At 39.3% G+C, this 16815-nt stretch overlaps 1 long non-coding RNA gene across 6 annotated transcripts in view; it reads right to left on the bottom strand.

Annotated features, from left to right (window-relative positions):
- Nucleotides 1-16815, bottom strand: part of LOC102151217 — a 461443-nt gene that overhangs the window by 304913 nt on the left and 139715 nt on the right. The gene's annotated exons all lie outside the window — the stretch shown is intronic.

Raw genomic sequence — 16815 nt, 5'->3', positions numbered from 1 at the left:
TGTGTTACTTATTTAAAATGCAGTGGTTATTGCATTATAAGAAACAACTTTGGCTTTCACCAACAGTGTAAGTGATTATCTCAAAGCAAATATCCTTAACTACTCTTTTGTCCTCTCAAACTTGAGAAGAGAATTATAATTTGCTAAATAGCTGCACAGAAATGGAGAATTGCCTTTTATTGTTGTGCAAAAGACAAGATTCTATGAAAACTGCTAAGAAGCATTTTCCTGCAATAGCATATTATGAGGTGTGAACTTTAAAAGGCTTTTCTATTACCAATATTGAAACTGGGCAGATGTCTGCTGCTTATACCATGTCTGCATTAAGAGGCAGATTTTCCTAACAGTTGACTATTGGAGGCATTTTAGATTATAGCACAAAATACCCATTGATTATTTTGCAAATGAAAATTTTAGTCCCCTTGATAATTTTGTAGGTGTTTTGGATAATGGCCTTTAAAATGGAAAGCACAGGCAGTAGCACAAGATGTAGCAAATCAGATTCAAGAACTTAATGGAGAATAGCAAAAGCTGAAGGCTAGACATTTTTATAAGAGCTGGTAGCTGTGTGCTATCATGAAGGTGTTTTCCTCAGGACATGTTGGGATTCCAAATGGTCTGACGAGATCAGGAAAGATGCCAGAAACTAGCCTACCTGAGTTAGGAGAGACCAGTTGGTAGAAGAAACAAGCTAGGGGAGAACAGCTAACAGTGTGCTTAAATTCCAGGCACACCTAAATTCAAATACTATGTCAGCTGTTTACTAGTTGTGTAACTGATAAATAATCCACTGTTACGTCGTAAGACTTGGTTTTCTTACCTGAAAAACAGGGATAGAAGTAGTGTCTACCTTACAGAGTTATGAGTGACATTTAGTGAATACTGAACAAATGGTATTACCATTATTATTATTATTTTATTATTGCACAGAGAGTTGATGAAGTAAGACCTCATGAGTTGTTAGTATTTAATTAGCATCTGAGCAGTGACATTGTTGTACAAACAGCAGTTTTTGGAAGGCGGTGCTGTTTGTTACCACATTGGTTTTAGGGCTGGTTATTCTTCTTGGTGTGACGCCTCAGACAACATTTGGGAGTAGTAGAGACATTGGTATGTAATGAAAGATGTGTATTAAAATTTAATAAAAATACACCTTTTCTTTTTCCACTTCTCTGAATTAGTTTTATAATGATTCTGGTGCTTAACCTAAGGTGAGAGTCTCCATCACAAAGAGAGAAGTTTGTTAAGAGCTAATCAGAATATGCAGTCACCACCATGCAGATTAAGATATAGGGAAGCTGGAACATACATTCAGAAGTCAGTGGAAAAGACAAAATAGGCAGATTTGAGAAACTCAATAGGGATTCGGGAAGATCTCATTTCTATGGATGTGTGAGTCTCAGCCCAGGCCCACTAGCTTAGGAAAATCCCTCATGCTGATGGGTCATGGCCCTTATTCTACTACAAGGCTTGTTTAGGATTTGGTTACACAAGATCAAGAGGGACAGACTCTGCTGGAGACAGGTTGGTATGGATTGAATTGCTCCCCCTGCCAAATTCATATAATTGAATCCTAACCCTATCACCTCATAAGACTATATTTGTAGATAGAGGCTTTAAAGAGGTCATTAAGTTAAAATGAGGTCATTAGGGGTAGGTCCATCTCACTAGTGGCTAGTGTCCTTACAAGAAGAGGAATTTGGATACAGACACAGACAGAAGATGATGTAAAGACACAGGGAGAGGATGGCCATCTACAAGTCAAGGAGAGAGGCTTGGAATAGAACCTTGCCTCAAAGCCCTCCAAAGAAGCCAAACCTACAGACACCATGATCAAACATCTAGACTCCAGAACTGTGAGAAAGTCATTTCTCTGTATTAGCCATCCAGCTTGTGGCAGCTTTTTTCGGCAGCCCTAGCAAACTAAAGCAGGGCCCAGGAGGTTCTGACAGGAAGAGAAAATGAAAGTGTTTCTGGATGGAAGTCAGTGTATTCAGTTCATGACTTCTGGGCCGAAATAAAAATTAGGACCAAAAGAGAAATATTCATTCAAAAAGTGGAAATTCAAGAAAAAAATGGGCAGAACAACAGTGTCAGTATGCCAATGCTGTTGGGCAGACCTCTTTCCAACCCTCCTGTGGGGTGTCTCTGAACCCTCACCAAGCACCTGCCATTATTTGGGTAGAGCTAACTAGAAAATTTCAGCAATCTCCATAAAATTAAGACTAAGAAAAGCTGCTTCTTGACACTTATCTGCCTTCTTAAGTAAGAGTCATTAGGACCCAAATAGATTAGCTTTGAACAATGGTAAGGTATTTTTTAATGGGTTTTTCTTTTTCTCCTTGAGTAAAAAGGATGACTGGGTTTTTCTACTGTCTTTTTATTGTGACCTTTTCATCTGTCTTCACTTCATCCTGATGATGCAAATACACCCACACAAACACCTCCCCACAAGTTAGCCCATACAATGAAGCAATATTTTATTGAGTAGATTTCAAGTCACAGATTTTCCTCAGAATGAGGAAAGTCTTCTGTGCCTGAACACCAATGACCATGAGTCCCAGACAGTCATTCTACCGTGAATGTTTTAGACTCATGTGCACATGGGACGCTGACCCTATAACCCCCATCACCACCAAAAAGTTGGTGTTCATTCTAATTAACCAGGTGTATATTGAAGGCACTTTTGCACAGGGCCCCTGGCAGAGATGCAACAAATGTCTATTTCTAGCAGGAAAGAAAAAATGGTGTTGCTTGTTTCTTTTATCTTACCACCCAAAGATTTTTAAAAAATTAGGAGTTGGGTAATTAGCACATATGATTTTTAAATGTAAATTTTAAATTATGATGGTTCTTCCTTCATCTAATACACATCATTCCAATTATTGTGCTGAGCATTAGGAGAGCCACTACGAAGAAGACAGGTATGGTCCTGCTGTTAAGCTTACATTCTGGTGAAGTAGCAAGGAAAATAAACAAACAGTCAAACACCCAAAGAGTCAAACACAGCTACCACCAGGAACAGTGGTAGCTGTGTGAAAGAAACTAACAAGACAGTGAGCCAGGGAATAACAGTAGAGAGTAGCTATTTCACAGGGTAGTCTAGAAAGACCTCTCTGATGAGGTGGCATTTCTTTCAAACTTGACAACTGAACCATAATCATGGTAAATCCTGTTCCTTGGCCAAAATCTGAACATTCTAGCTATAAGGTGCAGTGCAAAAATGACAAACTTCTTCAACCAAATCAGAGTTACATGCTTAATATTCCTCTAAGAGCACAAAGATCACCTGGACACTAAAAAAAATTCATGTAAAAAAAGATAAATGAGCAGACTCTGGTGCATTGTCTTCTAGTTTTATGAAATTCCAAACTCACTGTAAATAGCTTACAGAAATACACAGTTCATTGGGTTCACTGCTTGGCAAGGCAGGACACAGCACTGAATCCCAGCCAGAGCACTACTTGTACATTCCAGTCTACAAGAGAAATAAATTTCAGCATTCAATTATCGGCTCCAGTCACAGTGAAGAGAAAAAGGAAAGATATCCTTACCCAGTATGAGAATAATCTGAGTCTCAAACAGGTTAGCTGCTTTATTAAGTTTTTGTAAAGTGCTACCTACTTTAGCCAATGGTAGAGACAAATGTATTTATTACATAAAGTGATTTCTAAGTTTCTAATGATCTTAATCTTCTCTAGTTTGGAAATTTTCATTTTTTAAACAAGCTATAGGTATTTATCATAGAATGACCATAAAATGCAGAAAAGTAAAAAAAAAAAAAAAATATGGGGCAGCCCCGGTGGCACAGCAGTTTAGCGCTGCCTGCAGCCCGGGGTGTGATCCTGGAGACCTGGGATCGAGTCCCACATCGGGCTTCCTGCATGGAGCCTGCTTCTCCCTCTGCCTGTGTCTCTACCTCTCTCTTGCTCTCTCTGAATGAATAAATAAATAAAAATCTTTAAAAAAAATATGGAAAAACAATTACCCCAGTGGTAGATCAAAGGTAATAATGGCCCCAGCTTTTCACTCCTCCATATGTCTATAACCTTTGTTTATATCTCTATAGCGCTCTTTCATTCTGTGCTAGATCATTTGACTTACTTTAGGCCAATGAAATTATGACAAGTATGACACAAGCAAAGCCATGAAAGGCACTTGCATGATTGAATTTACCTTTTTTCCCTAAGATTTTATTTATTTACTTACTTACTTATTTATTTTAATTAATTAATTAATATATTTTAATGTATTTATTGAGAAAGAAACAGAGAACATGCTCACGAGCAGGGGGGATGGGCAGAGGGAGAAGGAGAGAGAGAATCTCAAGCACACTCTGTTCTGAGCACAGAGCCCAATATCGGTCTCAATTCATGACCCTGAGATCATGACTTGAGCCAAAAGCATGATTGAATTTACTTGCTCAGATTCTCGCCACTGCCATAAGAAGGACATTTTCACGCTAGCCATTTTTTGCCAGAAGGAAGAGAAACAAAAGACCAGAGCTGAGTTACCCCAGTTATCTTAGTCAAGGCCATTCTAGAAGCCACCCACATTTGTAAGAGAGCCTAGCCAAGATCAGCAGAACCACCTACCCAGCCTACAGCTGACAGTAAACTCATGAGATAAGCCCTATCCAGGGCTGATCAGCTGAACCCTGACTCAGAAGCTAAATAAGCACTTGGTGTTGTATCCTGTTGAGACTGTAACAATCTTTATTAGAAAGAATTATTGTGACAATCATTTTCTATTATACTCACCACCCTGAAACAGAATTATTTAACATTATTTCAATTTTGCTTTAGTTTTCTGTCCAGTTTATGGAGTTTTTAAAGGTTAAAGATAGCTATCTACATCAGCATAGAGCACTGTGAGTTCTAATTTCCCCGGATTTAACCATTATATTGAGATAGAAGAGGTATTAGCAGAGAAAAACCCAACTATAGTTCTGACAGTAAAGTTTACTAGGGTAAAACAGAGCAATTTCTGATTTGCCATTCAGGCAATTAGCAAAAAAATCTTCAGGAAAGTAAAGTAAGCTAGAAGTAGGGAGGAGACCTGGAAGTAGGGTGGGCTTGGGGGAAGGTATTCCAAATGGAAGTGACACTTATGTCTCTTACCATGAAAGCAACTATGGCCAACTGAGATAAACAAAAAATCTTATTGGAAAGACTCTGGGTAGCTCACAGAATAAAAAAGAAAAGAAAAAGTCTAACGCATCAAGCTTAAATAATGATAGGAAAGGGTACCTTTCAAGAACTTAGTAACACTAATATGTCTCTTCTAAATGCTTCCTCTAAACAAGTCAGCTTTAACCACCTTTAGCTTAAGTTGTCACTCTGCTCATAGTCAAAAACCTGGCAAAGATTATCCAAATGGGCTCAGGTTATATACACCCTGCCCCTACTTAGTGAGCACGGTAAGGGGAGCTAGACACTGACAGGGTTAAAAAGGAAAAAAGAAAAGGAGTCATTTGCCCCCCATTACAGCAAACTAAGACTTAATTAGAGTTTCAGTCTACCCTAGGAATATAACCTTTTATTTTATTTTTTTAAGATTTTATTTATTTATTCATGAGAGACACAGGGAGAGAGAGGGAGAGAAAGACAGAGAGAGAGAGAGAGGCAGAGACACAGGCAGAGGGAGAAGCAGGCTCCATGCAGGGAGCCCAAAGTGGGACTTGATCCCAGGTCTCCAGGATCAGGCCTGGGGCTGAAGGCGGCGCTAAACTGCTGAGCCACCCAGGCTGCCCTGCAATATAACCTTTTAACAATCAATCTGAATTTGTTTGAATTTTATTGTTTAACAATGGCTACACCAAATCCTTGGAATGAGTAGTAGGAATATTCATAAACTCAGGGGGAAAGTGTTTCAGGACAGGCAAGAGCAATAAATGTCTACTAGAAACAAGAAGAGTAAGTACAAATGTTCTAGTTTATATGAGACAATAAAGAGGAATTATTTACTTACTTTGGACTGGCTCCCAGTTGAGAAGGGAAATGGTCTGTTTGCATCAAGAGACACATGTCTCCAGAAAGGTCTCGCCATCTAAGCAAGGCCTGGTCCTCTATTGCCCTAAAGGAGCTTAGCAGCTGGGAAGTGTCCTTGCCATGAAACTGTGATTGCTTCCCAGCATGGCTCGCATTGGCCCACAGAATACTGGAGAACAATCCAGTAAAAATAGTTACTCCAATGCATGTAGATCTGAGAACAAAGGCAATGGGGGCCATATGACTGACTGGGATGGGTAGAAGTGAATCTGACCATAATTCCTAACCAGAAATTCTGTATACCCCCATTTTCTTTTATTAAACAAGGTAGAATAAAATACAATATGAAAAAAATAATTTTTAGGACTTCAGTTGGAAAAATTATACTTCACAAAGTGTGCTAAATTGCTTTTGTCATGCAAATTTCTGCTGCAGAATTGATTCCCAAGTGATCCAACAGGGGTAGGTGATCAGCGAAACCCCCTACCACATTTGCAGGGCTGAGGGCAAAAGTATAAAACGAGACTTATCTTCCATCTTTCTAAAGATATAAAAAGATTTAAAGTAAGCTGTTAAAAAAAAAAATTAGGTTCTACTCTTCTACCTTGACAAATACTCCTGTATAACAACCTGAGAAGTCAAGTTCAAATTTAGAATTCTCTGGCTATTTGGGGTTCTGGGCCAGAATACAGAGTGTAGGGAGAGCCAGCCCCCAGCCTTTGGCCTGAGGCCTATTCCAATTTTCTTCCAACCCCAGCTCTATCTGTCACCTCAAAGGTCTTCATGAACATACATGTAGAAATGCCAGCTCACAAATATAAGCTCACCCGCAATGCCCCAGACCTTACAATCAGCCCTCCATTGGCGCACTTGGGAGTAGGGGTATATGCATGGGTGCAGTTGTCTTCTCTTATAATGACAATCCTTAGGAAAGAGTCTAATGCGACTAATGCGAGCCCTGTGTTGTAACACCAAGATTTCTCCTCAATGAAAGACTTGTCCATTTCATGGGAGTACAGTAGGCAGACAGTTTCTAATTTATTAGCCCTTTAAGGGTTGCTTCAACTGCAGAAAACTGTATCACCAAGGTCATGCTCATTCTAGGGGCAACTCACATTCAGTGACTGATGGATGTGAAACTATAAGGCCTACGCACTCTGGGCCAGCTCGGGCCAACTGAGAAAGGTCATTCTAGCTCCGGAGCTCCCGTGTAGTTAGCCAAGGCATTTGCTGGACCTGTGACACAACTTGACTTCTCCCTCTGTCCAATCTTGCTTCCTTCCATGAGTTTCCCTAGATGTCCATCTCAAAGCCATTCCTTTCTACATATGTTACATGCTAAACTCCTGAGAGTCAGCTTCCTGGAGAATCTAATCTGAGCTTCCACAGAGACACTGAAAACAGGTTTGGTGCTGTTTGAGCAGGAAGTCTAAGATACTGTGGTCCAAAAAAGGTGGAACATGGGCTCAGATGGGCAACATTCCCTTCATCCCATGGACCCTTCATCCTATAGTGGGAGGTCTTCTTTAAAGAATGGGACCTAGGTTAGGGATCCTCTCGCTTGGATCTAAGGTCAACACTTATCCTCTATACTACTTTTTAAAGGTCCTCAATGGTTTCCCCCTTATGCCACCTTCATTGGTTTCTTACAGCTACTATAACAAATTGCCACAAATTTAATGGCTGAAAACAGCACAAATTTATTATGTTACATTTTTGAAGGTCAGAAGTCTAAAATTAGGTCTTACGGTGCTAAAATCAAAGTGTCAGCAGGGCTGCACTCCTTCTGGAAGCTCTAGGGGAGAATCATTTCCTTGTCTTTTACAGTTTCTATGAGGTGTCAGCTTCATTGGCTCATAGTTCCTTCCTCCAACTTCCAAACCAGCAATGTAAGATCTTCAAATCTCTCTTTGACTCCTGCCTCTCTCTTAGAAGGACACTTGTGATTACATTTAAATATGAATGCCCAAATAACCCAAGATAATCTCATTTCAAGATCCTTAATTTCATCACATCTGTAAGGTCCCTTTTGCCACGTAAGGTAACAAAGTCACAGGTTTTGGGGATTAGGACATGGACATTTGAGGGAGGACATTATTCTGCCTACCACATCATCTTAGAGTGGGAAGTCTAAATTTTAGTTAATTTTATAAGGTTTACTCCAAATTCGAGTACATCAATGAATCCATCAATATTATGCTCGTCTCCATTTATTTGCAAAGCCTAAGGTTAAGACCACAACATGATATTTTTAAAAATCCTTCAAGGAGTTATCTTTATTCCCTCTCTCTGACTTCCCTGTCTCTAATTCTTCTTGAAACCACCTGGTTCTCAACCTCATCACTCTACCACTACTAATTGTACAAAGGTAACCAATGATCCTCACATATCTAAATTCAATATTCATCCTCAGTCCTTATGGTCCTTGACCTTTCGACAGCCTCTTACACAACTGACCACTTTCTCCTCTTTCTTTCTGTCTCTTCCTACTGTCTTTACTTCACACAGTATCTTCCAGTTTTTGTCTTACCATTCTGTCCTCTCCATCTCAGTTTTGACTATCCTTTCTTACCTTCCCATCATCCTAACTTCAGAATGTTCCTGACAGCTACATGTTTAGGGCTGAACTGCATCCCCCTAAAATTTTCATGCTAACCCTAACCCCCAGTACCTTAGAATGTGACTGTTTGAGGAGGCTAGGGTCTTTTAAGAGGTAATTAAGACAAATGAGGTCATAAGGAAAGAGACATCAGAGATGCAAACACACCAAGAAAAGGCCATGTGAGGACACAGAGAAAAGGTGCCATCTATACACCTCGGGAGAAACTGCTAATGTGGGCAACTTGATCTCGGACCTCCAGCCTCCATAGCTATGAAAAATAAAATTCTGTTTAAGTCACCCAGTCTGTGGTATTTTGTTATGGCAGTCCTGGCAGACTAATATACCATATTTGGATCTCTTCTCTTTTCTATCCACACATACTCCCTTGGAAATCTCATCCAAGAAGTTTCAAAATGTCATCTATATACTAGTAACTCCCTAATTTATACCTCCAGCTCTGACCTTTCTTAAATCCAGACTCATAATTGCAACCACCCACTTTCCTTGACAGTCCCCATGGGGAATAATAAATAGGTTTATTTATTATGTGGTTTATTTAATGTTAATATTTAATATGTGGAAAGTCTGGCTCCTGATAGACCTCCTCAAACCTTCCCTTCTTTCATTCACTTTGCCAACCCAGTAAATGGCAGACACAGTTCTTGCAGTCCATGATTCCTCACCTCTCTCACACACCCCAAATTCCATCCATCCATCAGCAAATTCTCTCAAATCCAGCTTTGGAATATACCCAAAATCGAACACTTCTCATCACCTCCACTGTTAAAACTCAAGTCCAAGCCACAATCATCTTTATCCTGGATTCCTGCCATAACCTCCAACCTGGTCTCTGTTTCTGCCCTTGTCATCCTAATGGCTACTCTCAGTACAGCAGCCAGAATCATTTTATCTTATTTTTTTTTTACCATGAGATTCTTACCTGTTAGCTCCCTAACCATTATCTTCTGCCACCTTGCATAGCCTCAATGGCCTTCCCCATACTTCTACATGCTCCAGAAATGCTTCCACTCTAGGGCCCATGTAATTGCTATCTTCTCAGATGGAATATTTTTCCTGTAGTAGTGACATGGCTCACTCCTTCACCATCTTCAGATCTTTATTCAAACAAGACCTTCTCGGTTAAGGTCTCCTCTATCCATACTGTGTGAAATTATAAGCGCAGACATTTCCTATCTCCCTTACTTTTTTCTCCTTGGTACTTATGAACTTTAGTATCTTATTTATTAATTATGCACATTTTCTGCCTGCTGCACTAGGATGTAGCTCTCTGATGGCCAGAATTTGAGTCTGTCTCCCTGTGCCTCACAGTAATACTGCCTGGCACCTGGTCAGCACTCAATACATAATGGTTGAGTTAAGTGAATGTTCTACAGGGGAAGGAGAAGAACTCAGCACTATTGGAAAAGAAGGGAAAGGATGATGTCTTAGTTTAGGGTTCCCCTAGAGGAGAGCATAAACTAAGGATTTGGTTATAGTTTGTTTATTTGGAAGCTGATCCTAACAAAGAGGGATCAGGGAGGAAAGAGGGTCAGAACACAGAAGCAGGAAGGCCATTACATGGTACGTTATCAGGGTCTCTACTACTGGCAGCAAGAGTGGGATTCTGCTAGAAATCCTGAGAAGCATATATAGAATGCCTCCCAAAACTGATCACCTAAAAGATGGGCAACTGGAACATTTTTCTACTGATTCCCATCTCCCTTTGGTTCAGGGTTCTCCATGATGTTACTCCCTCCCTGATTCACGTACCTTTGGGCTGCCCAATGCCAGCCAGAGAGGAGACTCCTGTGTTGGAGAAGGCCCAGGGACAGAATACAAAGAGGCAGCTGCAAGTGCTTGTAGCAAGGGTCTGGCAGGGAGAGAAGAGTCTGAGTTTTCATGATCTATCTACCACAGCTGGGGTTGAAATCAGAAGAGAACTGAATAAATGCAACTCCGGTGCCAAGGGCCACTGTTTCAGATGAGGACAAGCATCAGGAATGCTAATATTTGCAGCTGGCTGTCACTGAATGAAGATGTCTCATTCTTGCCATAATGGCTTCACAACAATAATGCTTCCTAATATTCAGATAGCACTTTCACGCCTATTTGTTTTTTCTCAATTTCTCCACAAAACAACTATGATGGTTATTTCTCAAGGCTAAAAAGGAGAAAGGAAAAATAATATTTCTTACAAAGTTACCAATGTAGCTACCAGAGATAAAAAGATAAAAATTTAAAGTAAAACAATCAGGGACAGTTTTGCTCAGCAAACTAGCAAAGTTATTGTTAACCTTGTATTCCCCAATGTCAATGAGAATACAATGACATGGCACTCTTGTCTAAATATGAAGAAGGGAAAAACTCACACATCTCTTCCAGAGGAGAATTTGAAAATATGCACCAAATATCATTTAAAAATTGCCATTTATGACCCTTGTCCCAGTGATTCCACCAAAACTAAGCAGAAAATTCATATATAAAAATGTTCAGTGTAGTCTTATTTTTAATAATAAATAATTAGAAACAACTGAAATGCCCAACAACAAAGGATAGTAAAATAAAATAAATAAAATAAAATATGGTGCATCCATATGCTCTATCCTCTGGACACTTTAAAATTCATGTTTTTGAAGAATACTCAAAGACTGATTGTTAGGTGACAAAGCATCACTTAAAACTATTTACCTGGGGAGCCCAGGTGGCTCAGCGGTTTAGCGCTGCCTTCATCCCAGGGCGTGATTCTGGAGACCTGAGATCGAGTCCCACATTGGGCTCCCTGCATGGAGCCTGCTTCTCCCTCTGCCTGTGTCTCTGCCTCTCTCTCTCTGTCTCTCATGAATAAATAAATAAAATCTTTTAAATAAATAAATTTAAAAAAACTATTTACCTAACATACTATAAATTTGGTTTAGTTATAAACATATATACATATACACCTGTACCAACGCAAGTATGGTACTCTGGATATTTATATATATATATATATATATATATATATATATATATATAAACATATATATATTTATATATGTGCTAATACATCTAAATAGAAAAAAAGAGACAAGAAGGAAGTAAAACAAAACATTAATAGTGGAAAACTTGGAGTAGTTAATTCAAAGTACAAAATAATAATTCAAAATATTCAAAATGATTCAAAGTACATTTATTTTGTTTTATACTTATCAGTTTTTAAATTTTCAGACATAAATTGAGAAATGATTCTTTTACTATATAAAAAAATCAGTATCGGCTTTCCCAAACTGTATAATGCAAAGGGAAAATCAAGGTAGAACTACCATAACTTTAAAAATTCAGAAAGTGGTATCAGAAATTTATCATAAAAAAAGAAATTTATACATAAACTATTACACCTTAATCTTGATGATTAAGGGTTCTTTGTTTAAGGAAAGAGGATTGTTAAATGTTTGAAAATAAATAAAATACCAAATAATTCATATTCCTTTAATTTGGACCCCTTACATTTTTAATAAGCTGTTTTTGCTGTATTTGTAAAGACTAAGGACTAGCCTCCCTCTGCTAAAACTAGAATTTTAAATAAATCAATATCAAGGAGGTAAAGTGATCTGAGTTCTTTTGGAGGAAAAAACCTATAGATTATATTGATTGTGAAAATTCTTAAGAGCAAATGAAGAGCAAGGCAGCAAACTTTATATTTAGTACAGATTCTTGCCTCTAGCTATTATATAGTTATCCAAGCTACTTTACTTCGGCAAGATCACAAGGGAGTCTGTCTGCAATATTCCTCTGATGTCAGGCAGGGTCACTGAATCTGTCTGGGTTATAGGATGGGAACCAGCCTGAAGCAAAATTGAGAAGCCAACAAATTTTGTCTTCTGCACTGTATGTGCCACACACATGTGCACAGACCGATCCTTCTTTAGAGTTCTTCCTCCCATTCTGTACCTGCAAAGCCCCCTTGTCCAGGATCCAGGCACACTGTCACTCTCTCCCCAGGTATCAGGACCGACCTATCATAGATCATGCTGCCTTCCCAGTAGTAGCTCAAGCCACAAAGCCATGTGACTTATTTTACTCCTCCCCTCGTCCATCCTCAATCTCCAGCCATTCTGGAGAATCATTTTGCCCCTTAAAAACATTTTAATGGCTTGGGGATCCCTGGGTGGCTCAGCGGTTTAGCATCTGCCTTCAGCCCAGGGAGTGATCCTGGAGTCCTGGGATCGAGTCCCACATCAGGCTCCCGCATGGAGCATGCTTCTCCCTTTGCCTGTGTCTCTGCCTCTCTTTCTCTCTGTGTTTCTCATGAATAAATAAAATCTTTTAAAAATAAACATTTTAATGGCTGATTGGGTACAAAAACTGGTTATAAGGTTTCCTTCTTCAGGCAGTAGACTCAGATTAACAAGGGTCTTCCAGAGGTCACGAGTAAGTCGGAGGTGTGGCTATTGCCATGAGAACTGCAGATACTGCTCTCTGATCAGTGGTGGAAATCCTCCAGGAACAGGCAAGCCTATTGAGTCACCCATACCAACAGCCAGCCATTCTGATGATCAATGGAGTAAATGTTAGTTAACTATAAGAATAGTTAAACAGCATTTTGTTGGAGTTTCTGGGAACAGTAAAAAGGGAAGAAGAGGCAAGAAGTGGGACAAAAGCCTAGAATCTAAGATGCATGGATATATCCATAGCACTGCAGAGAAACAAAAGGTAGGATACACAACTCAACTCATTCATCTGCGGTCCCTTTCCATTATACCATGTCTTCAGTAGAGTCCGTGACTCCCACAAAAGTTTGTGTGCTCGAGGGTCCTCACAGGGAGCAACTAAGCGAGGAAAAGGATTAGAATTCTCAAAGTGAGCCATTTCCTGAACTTCATCACCTAATTGAGAGTCTCTGAGACAAAGGAAAAAAAAAAAAGAAAAAGAAAACATGACAGATCCCTTGGGAGCCCTGTGCTACTTGGTCTCCCACTACCATTGGGAAGGGGTTCTAGTCAGCTTCATACGATTTCCAAAGGTACAAGACATGTGACCTACTAAAGCCAAGCTGCAATATGACACATCACTGACACCCCTTAATCTCAAAACATGGTCAGGATAATGGGTTCCCATTGAGTTAGGTATTTCCTATGAAAGCTACTGAATAAAAGCTATCATGTCATGAGTTTCTTTGCTCCCTGTCATTTCTCTTGAGACTTCCAGGATCAGAGGCTCTACCATGATGTATCCAAGCAAAAGTCTCCCAGAAATAGTGAACCCAGGGCACGCTCATCAGTACTTGTTGCCAGGGATACTTTAGATAATTTGCACATAGAAAGGGTCATTATGTTGCCTCTTTCTGTTTACGGTGAAACTACAGAACACAATCACTCAACCTGCCTACTTGCTGGCTGGCTCAAGCAAACATCACCTGGTAGCACACCAATATTTTAACTCTTTCTTCTGTCTCTCCTCTCCAGTCAACTCAAATAAAATTCATCATTTTCCTGAATATCACCATCCAAATGTCACCCTCTTTAACTCACCAGTGATTCACTTGCACATAAGTAACAGCATTTATGTTTGTGTTTTTTTACTTCTCCCAAATGCCTTCCTTGTTATATCAAGGAAATGACGTTACATTTGACAGTGAGCTTGGTGTTGAGAGAATGTTCAGTGTTACCTGTTGAATAAAAGAAAGGTCTCTTTCCCCCAAGAGAGGCTTTGTCTTTCCCCCGGAATTCTTTTCCCACAGCTTTTTGGATGTCTAGCTCTATCTTATCCCTAGGTCTTTGACTCAACAGTAACTTTTTATTGATATTTCTTTTCTCTAAAGAAAGCCTCTGCCCCAGTCACTTTCTTAGGCTTCATCTTATTGATTTTCTTCATAGCAAAGGTCACATCTGTATTCATCTTCTTTCTTTCTGTACTTTTTCATTAATGTCTGCCTCATAAATTATCTGAAAGCAGGAGCCTTGCAAGTGCTATTTACAGTTTCCTCCTTAACATCTAGAACATAGAAGGCATCAAATTTTTGTTGAAATGATGATTACCAGGTCTGAGTTGACAGCAGAGTTCTGTGTCAAACTTTCTGCCCAGGTTACAAACTAAGAAATACCAGATACCCAGCCAGTAGTCTCTCAGGGTGAATGTTTTTGCTTACATCCTAGGTTTGCACTTACTTATTAGGCCTGTGAGGTGTGACACTTGATACAATGGCATAAATCTTATTAGCCTATCTGTGCAAGTATCTACACAGTGAACCATGGCAAACCCATTGGCAGAGGTCCAAATTCTTGTTAGAACTGTTTACCAGCCAAGCAGTACACAGCTGCACAAGAATGCTGAAGATTTCCCTTTTAAAAGATTTTCCACACATATAATTCCTGTGGCCCTTGTTTTATTTTATTCTGATATATCCAACTTCTTTTGGCGGAAACATTTGGTTGTTCCATCAAAAATGTTTGTAAGTCTTGGGGCACATGGGTAGCTCAGTGGTTGAGCATCTGCCTTTGGCTCAGGTCATGATCCTGGAGTCCTGGGATTGACTCCCACATTGGGCTCCCAGTAGGGAGCCTGCTTCTCCCTCTGTGTATGTCTCTGTCTCTCTATGTGTCTCTCATAAATAAATAAAATATTCAAAAAGAAAAATGTTTGTAACTCTTAAAATTGATTTAATCTTGTTCTAAACTTCCACAAAAGTAATGATATTTTTAGAAATGAAATTTATATCCACATGTTAGGATTACTTACCACATGAAATATTTGAAAAAATTTGCTTGTAAAGCTCTGCATGTGCACAGAGGAGCCTTTGGAAATCTAGAGAAGTGCACATCTTTTTTTTCCTTTTGGAAATTTCAATTTATCTTGTTCTTTTTTTTTTCTTAAAATGTATTTATGCATGAGAGGCACAGGCAGAGAGAGAAGCAGGCTCCTTGCGGGGAGGCCGATGTGGGACTCAATCCCAGGACTCCAGGATCACACCCTGAGCTGAAGGCAGACGCTCAACCGCTGAGCCACCCAGGTGTCCCAATTTATCTTGTTCTAAATGCTTTGATGCTTCCTAATAATAGCAGATCTTGTTTTAACGACACAAGAAAAACTCTAGATAATGTCATCATGGAAAACTGACATTCTTCAAATTATCTTTAGGACCAAGTTATGGCTTTGGAACATACGCTTATTTCCCTTAAGAACATAGCATTTCTTGATAAAGAGACATTTTTTTCTCATGAAAATATCCTGCTGCTTCAATTTTGTATATAGTTGTAGAATAGTCCATTTCAATTTTCTGTCAAAAGCTAATGTGGAAAACATATTTTGTTGTGGTCAAACAATATTTTATTTCACTTAGTTCATTTTATTTTAATTTTTGTATACAGATGTCACAAAGTTGCTCAGTCAGAAGTAAACTTGTATTTTTATTATTTTTTAAAGATTGTTATTTATTTATTTGAGACAGAAAGAGAGAACATGAGCAGGGGGAGAGTGGCAGAGGGAGAGAAGAAGCAAGTAGACTCCTCACTGAGCAGGGAGTCCGATGCAGGGCTTGATCCAGGACCCTGGGATTAAAACCTAAGACGAAGGCAGATGCTGAACCGACTGAGGCACCCAGAAGCCCCATGTGAGTATTTTTAAATAAAGCATTATCTGCTTAAAAGTAAAATGCAAATTATTTTGCAGGGGTAGGAAGATGAAAAGCCATGTAATCTAATATAAAATAAGATTTTATGTAAAATTGGTCAATAAACATTCCAAATCGAGTAGGTGTTTTTTATCAATATATTTTACCAATCAAATTCAGTACTTCTATCAAAACCAGTTTATAGGTCTACTCACCAATGAGAAAGAGACCATCAGTGATAAAGTCTGTCAACTACCCTCTGGCCACAACCTCATCCTTTCCAATAAAGCAGAGTCTCCTCAGCCTGGCATCCAAGGTCTTCACAGAAGAGAACCTGGCTCCTCTCTCCTTACTCCTTCCCACACTGTATTTTTTAGACCCAAAAGATTATTCTCCAACCTTGGATCACTGGCACAAACATTCAGAATTCTGTGCTTTTCTGCATTATGTTTGCTCTTCATAATTCCTAACTATCCAGCCTAGATAAACAATTAATTCCTTTGTGTTCCCATACAGCTTGATATACCTAGTTATCACATCATTATTGTTCACATGTCTGTCTCCCCATCTCCCACCTTCCCAACTCCTCTGGACCAGCAAACATTTCATATTCATTTTTGTATTCCTTGTAGAGAGCA

Source organism: Canis lupus, chromosome 31 (assembly GCF_011100685.1).
Source record: "Canis lupus familiaris isolate Mischka breed German Shepherd chromosome 31, alternate assembly UU_Cfam_GSD_1.0, whole genome shotgun sequence".
NCBI classification, from domain to species: domain Eukaryota; kingdom Metazoa; phylum Chordata; class Mammalia; order Carnivora; family Canidae; genus Canis; species Canis lupus.
The sequence above is the reverse complement of the archived record's forward strand: the minus strand, read 5'-3'. Positions and strand labels throughout refer to the sequence as shown.